Source organism: Leiobunum rupestre, chromosome 2 (genome assembly GCF_980474605.1).
Source record: "Leiobunum rupestre chromosome 2, qqLeiRupe1.1.hap1, whole genome shotgun sequence".
Classification (NCBI taxonomy): domain Eukaryota; kingdom Metazoa; phylum Arthropoda; class Arachnida; order Opiliones; family Sclerosomatidae; genus Leiobunum; species Leiobunum rupestre.
This window is the reverse complement of record NC_143385.1, coordinates 53,926,995-53,940,132: the sequence shown is the minus strand read 5'-3', so window position 1 is coordinate 53,940,132 and position 13,138 is coordinate 53,926,995. Positions and strand designations below refer to the sequence as shown.

The 13,138-nt window shown below is 32.6% G+C and overlaps 1 protein-coding gene across 5 annotated transcripts in view; it reads left to right on the top strand.

Moving 5' to 3' along the window:
• LOC149958402 (SIN3-HDAC complex-associated factor) overlaps positions 1-13,138 on the top strand; it is a 55,624-nt gene that overhangs the window by 1,006 nt on the left and 41,480 nt on the right. The gene's annotated exons all lie outside the window — the stretch shown is intronic.

Here is a 13,138-nt window from a genome sequence, read left to right as displayed (position 1 = left end):
GTTTGTTTTGACCCTTTTGAATCTAAATTCTAAATATTTGGTCTGGTAACTGGTACCATTTCGTTATCACTTGGTTTTAAAAATTGTTATTTTTTAGTTTAATCTCTAGTTTCATATGTTATTGTTATCGGCCTAAATCATTTCAACTTAAAAATTTTAAAAACAATTTGTAGTAAGAAAAGTACCAGAGTTAGTGGGATTTTTACTGCAGAGCTCCGTTCAGAAACTGAGTTTTTGTATAATTTTGTTCAAATAGGGATGCTATTTTGTATTACATTGGTTCCTATTTTACCCTATTTTTTCGTTAAAAGAGCGTTTCCAGAATTAATGGCTTTAACAGTCACTTGATGACTTAGGCCTAAGGTGGTCCCTAACTAGCTGATTTCAGTGGTTTAGATTAAGAATTGACCAAAAAATGGTCTTAAAGTCAATCGATAAAACTACACGCGAATGAATAATAAACATCACCATTAAATTATATGCCTTGCTAATAATGACGTTAGAAATTTTACTAAAGGTTGTAGAAGTATTATTTACGTTATAGCAGTTTAAATAGCAAGAAATAATTCTTTACGCGTTAGAAAACCTACTACGAGTACCGAATACGCCCAAAAAGTTGTAGAAGTATGATTGACGTTATAGTAGTTTTCTTAGTAGAAATAATTCTACACGCTTTTGAAAACCTACTACGAGTACCGAATACGCCCAAAAAGTTTTAGAAGTATGATTGACGATATAGTAGTTTTCTTGGTAGAAATAATTGTATACGCGTTTTAAAGCGTACTACGAGTACCGAATACGCCCAAAAAGTTTTAGAAGTATGATTGACGATATAGTAGTTTTCTTGGTAGAAATAATTGTATACGCGTTTTAAAGCGTACTACGAGTACCGAATACGCCCAAAAAGTTTTAGAAGTATGATTGACGATATAGTAGTTTTCTTGGTAGAAATAATTGTATACGCGTTTTAAAGCGTACTACGAGTACCGAATACGCCCAAAAAGTTGTAGAAGTATGATTGACGTTATAGTAGTTTTCTTAGTAGAAATAATTCTACACGCGTTTGAAAACCTACTACGAGTACCGAATACGCCCAAAAAGTTTTAGAAGTATGACTGACGATATAGTAGTTTTCTTGGTAGAAATAATTGTATACGCGTTTTAAAGCGTACTACGAGTACCGAATACTCCCCAGTATTGTTTTTTGTTATCGGAAAGGGAAATGAAACAAACCAAATTCGGGATACGCGGAAACGTAAACTGCTGGCGAAGAGTTTGCGTCGAGGGCGGAAGCTAATGTCATCTATTTCGTTAAAAGTACTGTTGCAACCACACTCTGTTAGAAAGTGCATTCGCACACCCTTCCCGCCAGGGGGGGGGTGGGGGTGAACGCAGTGTTGCAACTTAATTTTGACGCCTACGTCGTAGCGATAAGATTTATTTCACTTTTTACGAACCGTGCTGATTTCGAGGGAATGTTTCGCAGTTGTTATTGTGAAGATTATATTATTAAACGCGGGGGGGGGTAAGAATGTTATATTTGACAATATCTCACGTTGGAATTATGATTGGCTAATTTTATTTGACACCCTGTGTTGTAACTCTACTATCAATATTTTTCGTATGTCGTCATTGCACCTATTATTAATTAATTGCCTTATAGACATATAAATTAGCCGATAATTTATTTTATTGCTGTAACCATCCCATTCGTAACAATAAATTTATTTAATTTTTCGTTGCATTCGAAATAACCATGGCAACTAATTTTCAAATACTCACCTTTAGGTTAGTAACCTAGCAGTGACAACCATTAAACTGAACTCTTAACAAACGCTTTAAACGTAAAATCCGGTTGTCATGCCAACCAACTCGAAATTTCACTTTGTTTTCATGACAACCGGCGAATTTTTAATTAAATAAAATCAAATTTACTGTTGAAAGCTATACGCCTTAGTTGCTGTAGCAAACGCTATAAAATCCCCTAAACAAACCGAGTAACCATGACAACCGTTTTAATTAAAACCCCATGACGAATGAATTCCCGTAAACCGGTTGTCACGGCAACCGAAACACTTTCATTCGAGTTTTACCCAAAAACGCGAAAATTTTTCCAAAGTTCATTCGCCTTAAATCTTAACGAAATAACCACTTTAAAAATAAACAACATTAATTTAATCGACGTGACAACCGTTAAAATTAACTCCCCTTCATCCTTTAATCCCCGGTAATTAGTTGTCATCGCAACCAAAACCACAATTTAAAACAATTAAACCCAAAAAGTGTCACACACACACAAACACACACACGCTCTCTTCGCTGAGAGAGAGAGAAACTCAGAGTTCGTTCACCCCGGTTGTCATGGCGACCACCTTGGAAAATGTTCGCGAATTTTTAACAACCTAACATCCTAACCGCCACAATTTTCTGAAAAAAAATATGGAACCGCGTTGATGTTAAAAATTGGAAAATATTTATAAGCGTAACCATGACAACCGTAAAAATACGATCATCCTCCCCACATCTATAGGCTTACGGGTGCGTGAAGCAAAAAATATAAAAAGGTGGCAAGCCAACCTGCGACAAAATCAATGCAGTAGGGCCTATGCAACTGAGGTTCAACGGCCCCGAGGAAATGCCCGCAACCCTTCCATGCCGAAAAATCTATAAAGTAGGCCTTCAACCCTTTTTATTCGAGATTAATAGTAGAGCCAAAAGCCGCGTGGGGGGAAGGGGGTTGAAAACTAGCGTCCGAAGGCCTACTTCGATTTTGAAACGGTAATGACCTACGCCGAAGCTAGTCCGACGTACTTTTACACTAACTAGACGCGCCAGCTCATTGCGAAGAGCCCGTTGCCGTAGAGTACGCTTTTCTCCCGTAATATATAGCGTAGCCTCGCTTTCGCTCGCAGACCGAACGAGGAGGTCGTTGAACTCCGTTTCAAGGCTTTCCCCGGCATGGTTGCCGGATGTGCCGTGTTCTAGCCCAATTTGGCGGGTTTGACGGGATTCCGGTTTTTGTATTGTACGATGATTTAAATAAGTTATACGAATTTCGAATTAGAGGCTAGTTGTTAATTTATTATTTAGGTCTGTTTTTTTTCAATGGATTATAATTATTGTCGTTTCTGACCTTAAGCTTAAATTTTTTGTAATTATTATTGGAATATTACAATATCAGAAGAAATGCATTGGATTGCCAAAATCTTTTACATTAGTATAGCAATTAAATAATTATTTTTAGCTACCGACGCTCACTATCGGACCCTGAAACATTTAGTCTAATGTGATATAATGAAATTAATTAATTTAACTATTAACTACAACTATTTATAATTATAATTTTTTACGAGTTAATTTTGAATATGAAATAACGTTTTTGAACTAAAGTATGTTTATAGAAAAAATTAATTTGGCTATTTTTGGCCACGGTTGTTCGAGTAAATGGGCGGTTTCCGTATACATTGGGTGGGCTAAAGTGGGACTGGCAACCTTGTCACGAGATTTCCCCGATCTTCTCTTTTGGAGAGAGGGTCTATCTCCAATTCAGAAAGAGCGCCTCGGAGGATGTTCAACTCTGTTGCTTAGTTACCGAAGAAAAGGGGGCTTTTTACCAACGCGTTGGGCCTAATTTTGGCCTACAAGGCTTAGTAGCCTCATTTATTTTTAAACTTTTTGTCGCTTAGTCGGTGGTCGTTTTCGTAGGGTTAGATTAAGTGTATTTCGGTGTTGTGACAATTGGCTGTTTTATCGTGCAAGATGTCAGGTAGGAATTTTAAATACTCAGTTTATTTTCTTTCGTTAATGTTTTTTTTATTTAAAACCGAAAAGTTAATTAAATAAATGACTCTTGAAATTTTGATTTTGTATTTATTTTTTATTGAAATTAATTTTAAACGTTTTATTTATTTGATTTAAATTAATTTAAAGTATTTTATTTTTATTTATTTTTGAAATTTTGAAATTTTTGTTAAATTTGTAAAAATTGTTATGCTAATTTTACATTTTTATTATTGCATATTTTAATTTAATATCAAATAGGCGGTTTTAAATTTATAATTGTTTACAATTTAACCAGTATGAAACCTTTTGATGTATGAATTTTTTCAAAATAAAATGCAGAGTTCAAATTATTAATATTGAAACCATTTTGATTTTAAAAATCTTCGATTAAAATTCCGCTATATCATAAGTAGGTTTTTGAAAATTTATTCTTATAAAAATAATTTTTTTTTGGCTGTTCTCAATTACTCAATCAAACGTTATCGGTGCTATTTTTAATCCGCGTAATTAAGAGAAATATTTCGCCATTCTAAAAATAAATTACCCCTTTCGATTAAATTGGAACACCCGGCTAAAGAGATTCATTGAAAACAGTCCATTTTAAATTTTAAATATTAAACTAGTTTATTATAAAAAAAATCAAGTTTTCCTGATTTGTTTGATAGGTTCCTAACCACACCCAAGGAATAATATTAATTTTCGAATTCTTGGAAATTTTCCATACAAGGCGTAGCCTATACATCGCATGATAATTTAACATTTCAATCCGTTTACATAAAGTTTGGTTTATTAAAGCGACATAAATAAAATGATATTTTGAACATAACTGGGCCTAGCCCGTGTCCTGACGAAACCTGAATTTTCAAATCTCATCTGTGGTCCGAAATATTTGAGGTCAAAGTTTATCGGCCTAGAAAATTTGTCAAATGTCAGGGTGATTAATTCCGGAAATTTTGTACGAACCATTAGTAAAATCGCTATAATTTAAAACTTACAAAATAAAATTATTTAAAAATTTATTATTTAAAATGTTCGCTTGACAAAATAGGTTTTATTGAAACAGGGTTGCCACACGTCAGGGAAATCAGGGAATTTAAAAATTGGCCTAAAAAGTCAGGGAATTCAATTTTCCCTTGACACTTTTTGAAGGTAATTTTACTCTAGATTTATGACAAATTGTATGATTAACATTTAATTCCTTGAAAGTTTGGCTAATTTTTTTAACATTGCAATATAAGTCCATTTAAATTTATTAACTTCTGATAAAAGTAAAATATGAAATAAACATTTTGGCAACCCTGTGAAATGATAAATTTAAATCAAAATCAATTAAGTTTCATGTAAAGTGCATCTTTGTTCCTGTGTTGATCAATTTCTAATTGCAAAGCCACCTGTACCACCAAATCGAAGCAGACGTATTGCTAGACCATGTAATTCGGAGTTATTAGCATCGATCGAAGAGCAATTTGGAGAAGCATCCTCAAGATTATCGCTAATGTTATAAGTTTCGTAATATGACAAATTAAATCGTTTATTATGGGATGAATTACGATATTAATTATTTTTTAATGGTTAAATTTCCTATATTAACGCAATTAAAGTTCTAGAATTTAATTAATAAGTATTACCCAAAGATTTACATTATCTCATTGCCAGAAAATTTAAATGAAATTAAAGTATATTTTTCAAAATTAAGTTAAAATTCATTTCTAAAATTAAATTAAAATACATTTCTAAAATTATATTAAAATACATTTCTAAAATTATATTAAAATACATTTCTAAAATTATATTAAAATACAGTTTTATAATTATATTAAAATACAGTTTCATAATTAAATTAAAATACAATTTTTACAATTAAATAAAAATATTACAGTTTTGAAAATTAAATTAAAATACAGTTTTCAAAATTAAATTAAAATACAGTTCAAAATTAAATTAAAATACAGTTTTCAAAATTAAATTAAAATACAGTTTTCAAAATTAAATTAAAATACAGTTCAAAATTAAATTAAAATACAGTTTTCAAAATTAAATTAAAATAAATTTTTCAAAATTAAGTTAAAATACAGTTTTCAAGATTAAATTAAAATACAGTTCAAAATTAAGTTAAAATACAGTTTTCAAAATTAAATTAAAATACAGTTTTCAAAATACAGTTTTCAAGATTAAATTAAAATACAGTTCAAAATTAAATAAAAATACATTTTTCAAAATTAAATTAAAATACAGTTCAAAATTAAGTTAAAATACAGTTTTCAAAATACAGTTTTCAAGATTAAATTAAAATACAGTTTTCAAGATTAAATTAAAATACAGTTTTCAAGATTAAATTAAAATACAGTTTTCAAGATTAAATTAAAATACAGTCTTCAAGATTAATTTAAAATACAGTTTTCAAGATTAAATTAAAATACAGTTTTCAAGATTAAATTAAAATACAGTTCAAAATTAAATTAAAATACAGTTTTCAAAATGAAATTAAAATACAGTTTATACCATTCAGTGTGACCAGACAGTCCAAATTTCCATGTTTTGTGTTTAATTATTTTCTTGTTATCAATGTATTCCTTTAATTTCACCGTTTTCCATTCATTGTGCAGGTGGTAAATAATTTTGATATTCAATTTTTAATCTTGCTTTTCCGCAAAAAAGCAGCAAAATGTACATTCTCGTTTCGGATAATTTTTCATTAAAAAAAGGTGTTTTAAAAGCTATTTTGAACAATGTATTGTAAATTTTATTTTCCAATAACTAGCTTCAAATATTTTCCTTTATTTTGCCTATTTGGTTTTCTATATTTTTCCTTTTTCCGTTAAAAGTACCTTGGTTGAACGTTTTAATAAAATTGAAGTTTTAAAACGTTAAATATCATCATAAAAAATTAATATTTAAAAATTTAAGTACGTTTCAAAGATGCGATTTCGGTTTCAAAAATGCGAGTTTATTTTCAAAAATGCGAGTTTAGTTTCAAAAATGCGAGTTCAGTTTCAAAAATGCGAGTTCAGTTTCAAAAATGCGAGTTCAGTTTCAAAAATGCGAGTTTAGTTTCAAAAATGCGAGTTTAGTTTCAAAAATGCGAGTTCAGTTTCAAAAATGCGAGTTCAGTTTCAAAAATGCGAGTTCAGTTTCAAAAATGCGAGTTTAGTTTCCAAAATGTTAGCTCAGTTTAAAAAAAAGTAAGTATTATTCCATAAGTTTAACTTCATTTTTAAAATTAAGGTTCATTTTTAAGATCAGTTTTAAAAAATTCTAGTGTTGTTAATTTTACGGAAAAATAAAAAAGTTCGTAAAAATAAAAAATTGAAACAATTTACTTTTTAGGGATTTTTAATGTTTTTAACTTTTGATCGATATAAAATGTCTAATATGAGTAAACATACTACAAAACATTAATAGTGTTACGTTGTTAATCAGTTTAAACTAGTCTAGAGGTTTAGTTTTACTTTCAGATTCGAAAAAATTAGGTGAAAATGCCGCTTTATTTAAATTTGCAAATAATATATTAGACTAATCATGGAATTAAAACTTTTTTATTTTTTTCGGAAAAATACGGAAAATTTCCGGAAAAAAAGCCTCTGTCATTTTCCGGAAAATTTTCCGAGCGGGAAATTTTCCGACTTACAACACTAAAAAATTCCATTAAAATACCGAACGTTTTGAAAAATTAAAATTATTTTCGTATGACATTTCCTCTACAATATAAAACCTTGTACATTATGATTATTTAAAATAAACTAACTCAGCGTAAAAAACTGTATTTTGGACAATTTAATAATGGGTTGATATTTAATTAATTCGAATGAAATATTTGGTGTTTTAACCAGCGGCGCTAAATCGCGAACAGCATTACAATCATATTTGTATTCGCCTCTTTCGAGGTCTGGAGAGTATCAACTTCGCGAGGGTTCGAATTCTTCGCTTGTCGAGACTCTGGGTGACGCATTGGCTGCGGCCTAACTTCCTAAACACGGAGGTCGTGACGTCACACGCCTTTCCTAAGGGCCTCCCCATCCTGATATATCCCAAGTTGGCACTCGCTATTCGCTAATTCACTCCGCGAGGAAAAAGTTCAAATTTCATCTCTCTGCAGTTTATTTTTGTAATTCGGAATAGGTAGCTTACGATGTTCCAGCACTATGTCTGTCTCGTTATTTCTTACGGTGATAAAGGCTTTTAACAGGCGCCATCTACCGCCGCCAAGTTATATTTAATGTAAAATGGAATTGCGGTTTACAATTCTGGCCGGTAGATGTCTCTGATATCAGTTTTTGCGCGTGTTTTATCATTTTACCTTATTCAGGGTTGCCAACTAGGAAATGTTTGGAAATTTTAAAATGGGTATTAAAATCAGGGTATTTTAAGAACTTGTATAAAAGTCAGGGAATTTAAAGACCTTGCAAATTAGTCAGGGAATTTAAAGACCTTGCAAATTAGTCAGGGAATTTAAAGACCTTGCGATTAGTCAGGGAATTTAAAGACCTTGCAAATAAGTCAGGGAATTTAAAGACCTTGCAAATAAGTCAGGGAATTTAAAGACCTTGCAAATAAGTCAGGGAATTTAAAGACCTTGCAAATAAGTCAGGGAATTTAAAGAATTTGCAAATAAGTCAGGGAATTTTAAGAACTTGCAAAAAAATCAGGGAAATTTAAGAACTTGTAGATAAGTCAGGGAATTTAAAGAACTTTTAGATAAGTCAGGGAATTTTAAGAGCTTGTAGATAAGTCTGGCTATTTACGAAGTCGCAAATAAGTCAGGGAATTTAAAGACCTTGCAAATAAGTCAGGGAATTTAAAGACCTTGCAAATAAGTCAGGGAATTTAAAGACCTTGCAAATAAGTCAGGGAATTTTAAGAACTTGCAAATAAGTCAGGGAATTTAAACACCTTGCAAATAAGTCAGGGAATTTTAAGAACTTGTAGATAAGTCAGGGAATTTTAAGAGTTTGCAAATAAGTCAGGGAATTTAATTTTGGTGGTAAATGGTAAGCCTTTTACTAAAATATAGGTTAAATTGTTTAAGTTTTCAACTTCCACGAGTTTCTGAAAACATACAAAATAGATTCAATAACAAATCTTCGAAACAAATCAGATAACAAGTAGTAATTGAGGTAAGTTCAGGTGGATTTTAATTTAAATATCAAACGGTTAAACTTTAATAAAAGGCACTTAATGTTTTTCCAAAAATAGTAACAAATAGAAATCAAAATATTATTATTATATTAAACCAAGAATGTATTTATTTATACTCAGAGAGAATGAATATGTCGAGATTATTTTTAGCGTTTCTCCAATTCCACCCGTTGGGGCCCCCGGTATGCTCCTCCGCTTTAATAAAATCAAATAATACTGCAATTTCATTGGTTCTTAAAAATTACGTTTTTCGACGCGATTAACGCTGCTGCGAGGACACAAAAAATAAGACCGCCTCCTTTTTCCCTCCCCCCTTAGCGTGACGGGGTTAGGGTCTCAACGTGTCCGTCGATAGTCTCGACATATTCATTCTCCCTGAGTATAAATAAATACATTCTTGATTAAACTGATAAAACTTATTGGAAATTCTCTCCAATCCAATAAAAATATAATTTTCTAATCTCTGATAAAAATACCTCATGGTCAATGGTTGTAGAATCCTTGAATAATATCTTCTGAAACTGGCGCCTCGTCCTTGAGCACGTTTAAATCGCGCTACTGCGCAATGCGCTGACGAAACGGACCTCTCCCGCGCAGCGTGAAGCGCTTCCTGTCGATCGATCGCGTCGTAAAAGAGATGGACGTCGCAACTTCCGGTCGTTTGACCCTTTGGCTCGAAGGGAGATTCCAGTGACCCAGTTTCGGGGGCGAAAGTGATTTCTGGGTCTCTCGCCATTCAATGGATCTCGGCGAGGGAAGCCAGCTTTCATGCGATTCATTTGGGATGGAATTTAAGACGCATTAACCAGCCTTTGGAGAGAAGGGATGCGTTATGGGAATTACCTGTAACGGTTGCCATTGGGACGGCTGTTACCAGTTAGGAAATAGGCTTAAAAAGTCAGGGAAAAGTCCTAATGAGGCAGGGAATTTAAAAATAGGCTTTAAAAAGTCAAGGAAAAGTCCTAATAAGGCAGGGAATTTAAAAATAGGCTTAAAAGGTCAGGAAAAGTCCTAATAAGGCAGGGAATTTGAACATAGGCTTAAAAAGTCAGGGAAAAGTCCTAATGAGGCAGGGAATTTAAAAATAGGCTTTAAAAAGTCAAGGAAAAGTCCTAATAAGGCAGGGAATTTAAAAATAGGCTTAAAAGGTCAAGGAAAAGTCCTAATAAGGCAGGAAATTTGAACATAGGCTTAAAAAGTCGGGGAAAAGTCCTAATGAGCAGGGAATTTAAAAATAGGCTTTAAAAAGTCAAGGAAAAGTCCTAATAAGGCAGGGAATTAAAAAATAGGCTTAAAAGGTCAGGAAAAGTCCTAATAAATCAGGGAATTAAAAATAGGCTTTAAAAAGTCAAGGGAAAGTCCTAATAAGGCAGGGAATTAAAAAATAGGCTTAAAAAGTCAGGAAAAGTCCTAATAAGACAGGGAATTTGAACATAGGCTTAAAAAGTCAAGGAAAAGTCCTAATAAGGCAGGGAATTTAAAAATAGGCTTTAAAAAGTCAAGGAAAAGTCCTAATAAGGCAGGGAATTTGAACATAGGCTTAAAAAGTCGGGGAAAAGTCCTAATAAGGCAGGGAATTTGAACATAGGCTTAAAAAGTCGGGGAAAAGTCCTAATAAGGCAGGGAATTCAAAAATAGGCTTTAAAAATCAGGGGAAAGTCCTAATAAGGTAGGGCATTTTAAAATAGGCTTAAAAAGTCAGGATAAAGTTCGAACAAGGCAGAGAAATTCGCAAATAGCCTTCTAAAGTCAGGAAAGTGTCCTAATAAGGCAGATAAATTCGCAAATAGCCTTCAAAACTCAAAGGTCAGGATAAAGTTCGATTAAGGCAGAGAAATTCGCAAATAGCCTTCAAAAGTCAGGAAAAAGTCCAAATAAGGCATGGAATTTAAAAATTAAAAGTAGGCTTAAAAGGTCAGGAAAAAGTCCTAATAAAGCAGGAAATTTAAAAATCAGGGGAAAGTCCTAATAAGGCAAGAACTTTATAAATATACTTTAAAAATCGGGGAAAAGTCCTAATAAGGTAGTAAATTTTAAAAAAATGCTTGGGGAAGTCAGGGAATTTCAAAACAAGCTTGGAAAGGTCTGGGAAAAAGTCAGGAAAAAGTTTGGGATGTTCAAAATAGGCTTAAATGGTCAGGCAAAATTCGTGAAATTTGAAAATAGGCCTAAGCATAACATGAAGAGTCACATACTGATATGTAAATTAATCACTGTTGATAAAAGTAATAGGAATTTAAATAATTTGTAAAACATCAGGAATTTAGTTAGCCAACCAAACAGTGAATCGGTAAGTCACTTTCCCATTAGCAAAGTCGGCGAGAAAATGAATTGCATATCAGTTGGCAAAAATCCGGCAAAAACTAGTTTTTACCCGCAGAAGAAACCGGCAAAAACTGAACCAAACAGCGTGAAACAGGCAAAAAACGTGTCTAGTTTTTCCTAATCACTAAAACGGGGGGGGGGGGAGTAAAAACGTCAACAGCGTGGGCTTCAATGACGTCAATTTGAGGGAACCAATGAGATGCCGCGCTACCTTAGAGCAAGAGTCAAGCAAGTCTGAAAACCCCTATTTGAGAAAAACCAGTTTTAAGTTCGAAATCTAGCATAATAACAATGATAATATCATAATGCAAATTGATAAAAATAGAGTTAAAATGTATATTGAAAATTTTGTACTGAGTCACCTTAATTTAAAAACACTCAAGGATTCTTATTTTGAATTTCTTTCAATAGTCACGTATCTCGACTTACTTGACTTTTGCTCTCAGGTAGCGATACGCTGATTTGGTTTTGTTTAAAGGGAACCAAAAATATATGATAAAAAATTAGTCGCGGATTATCGGTAAAAGTCAGGGATTAAACGGGACCCCCAGAGGTCTTATAATTCTTATAAAATCCTATATTTTTAGCAAAATCCCCAAAAAGTCCTATAAAATCCTATAATTTGGATATTTTGCCCATTTCAAATCCCGCAACTCAGTTAAATTGCTAGATTTAGTTATATGATAAATTCCTATACCAAGTCATTCTAATCTTTACTTTTGTTATTGTTAACATGGTTAGCTACTAGTATATTTTGTGATAAAATTCTTAGATATTTTCTATTTTTAAGTGAAAATCCAAGAATTATTTCACTAAATATAGATTTGGTTTTTAAATGCGTAAAGTTAGAAAATTAAATAGCATATATAGTCCTATAAAGTTCCTATATTTGTAGAAATATAATCCTATTTTTCCTATAAAAAATTGAAGATTTGAGTGGAGGCTCTCGACTGTAAATCGGAATATTATTGGCAGCTAGGAGCAACAAACACAGCACCCCAAACAAGGAGAACGCAACCCGTCAAAAGTCGTGCATTTTCTTGCGTACATTTTTCATTGGTTAGACGCTTTAGCGCCTGCGGCCGTCGGAAGGGGAAAATTCGGAAATTGTCTTCCCCCCGCCCGTAAAACGTTCAGCGTAAAGGCTCGTCCAATGAAATTTGTACACAACACTGCGTAAGCGTGTTTAGAGGCTAGCTGCGTTCTCCTTGCGTTTGTTGCTCCTAGATGGCACGAATTTCTGTTCCACTTTCTATAACAAACACTGCTGGCAGTCTGCTTCTATTTATGCCCTCACGATATGTATATACAGGAAATAAACCTTTAAAGGGGTAAAGCTTACACGGCAGCTCAAACGTCAACGACGCAGGCTATAAATTAGGTTTCTATTTTTAAGGGGATTCGTTGAAATCTAGGCTAAGTTGCGATACAATCTACTTACTGATATAATATACTTATTATGGATCAAATGATTAGGAAATCTGTGATGGGATAATGTAGCGAGAGTTTTCGAATCTGATATATTCGCAACTTATTTTGATCGCTAATTGGGCGACGCATTTCGGTCCTTTTTCAAGTGATACTTTCGCAACATTTTTGGAGCCTGATAATTTCACGACATATTTCGAATCTGATAAACGCTACATGTTTTCGAATTAGATAATTATGCGACTGTTTTACAGATCTGATAAATATGCAATTTTTTAAACTTGATAATTATGCAAGTTTTTTAAATTGGATAATTATGCAACGTTTTGTTTTTATTCTCATAATTATGCCTTTTGTTTTTTTGAATTTGTTAATTATGCAACTGTTTTGGAATCTGATAATTATGCAACTATTTTTGAATCTGATAATTATGCAGCTGTTTTTCGAATCTGATAATTTCGCCATA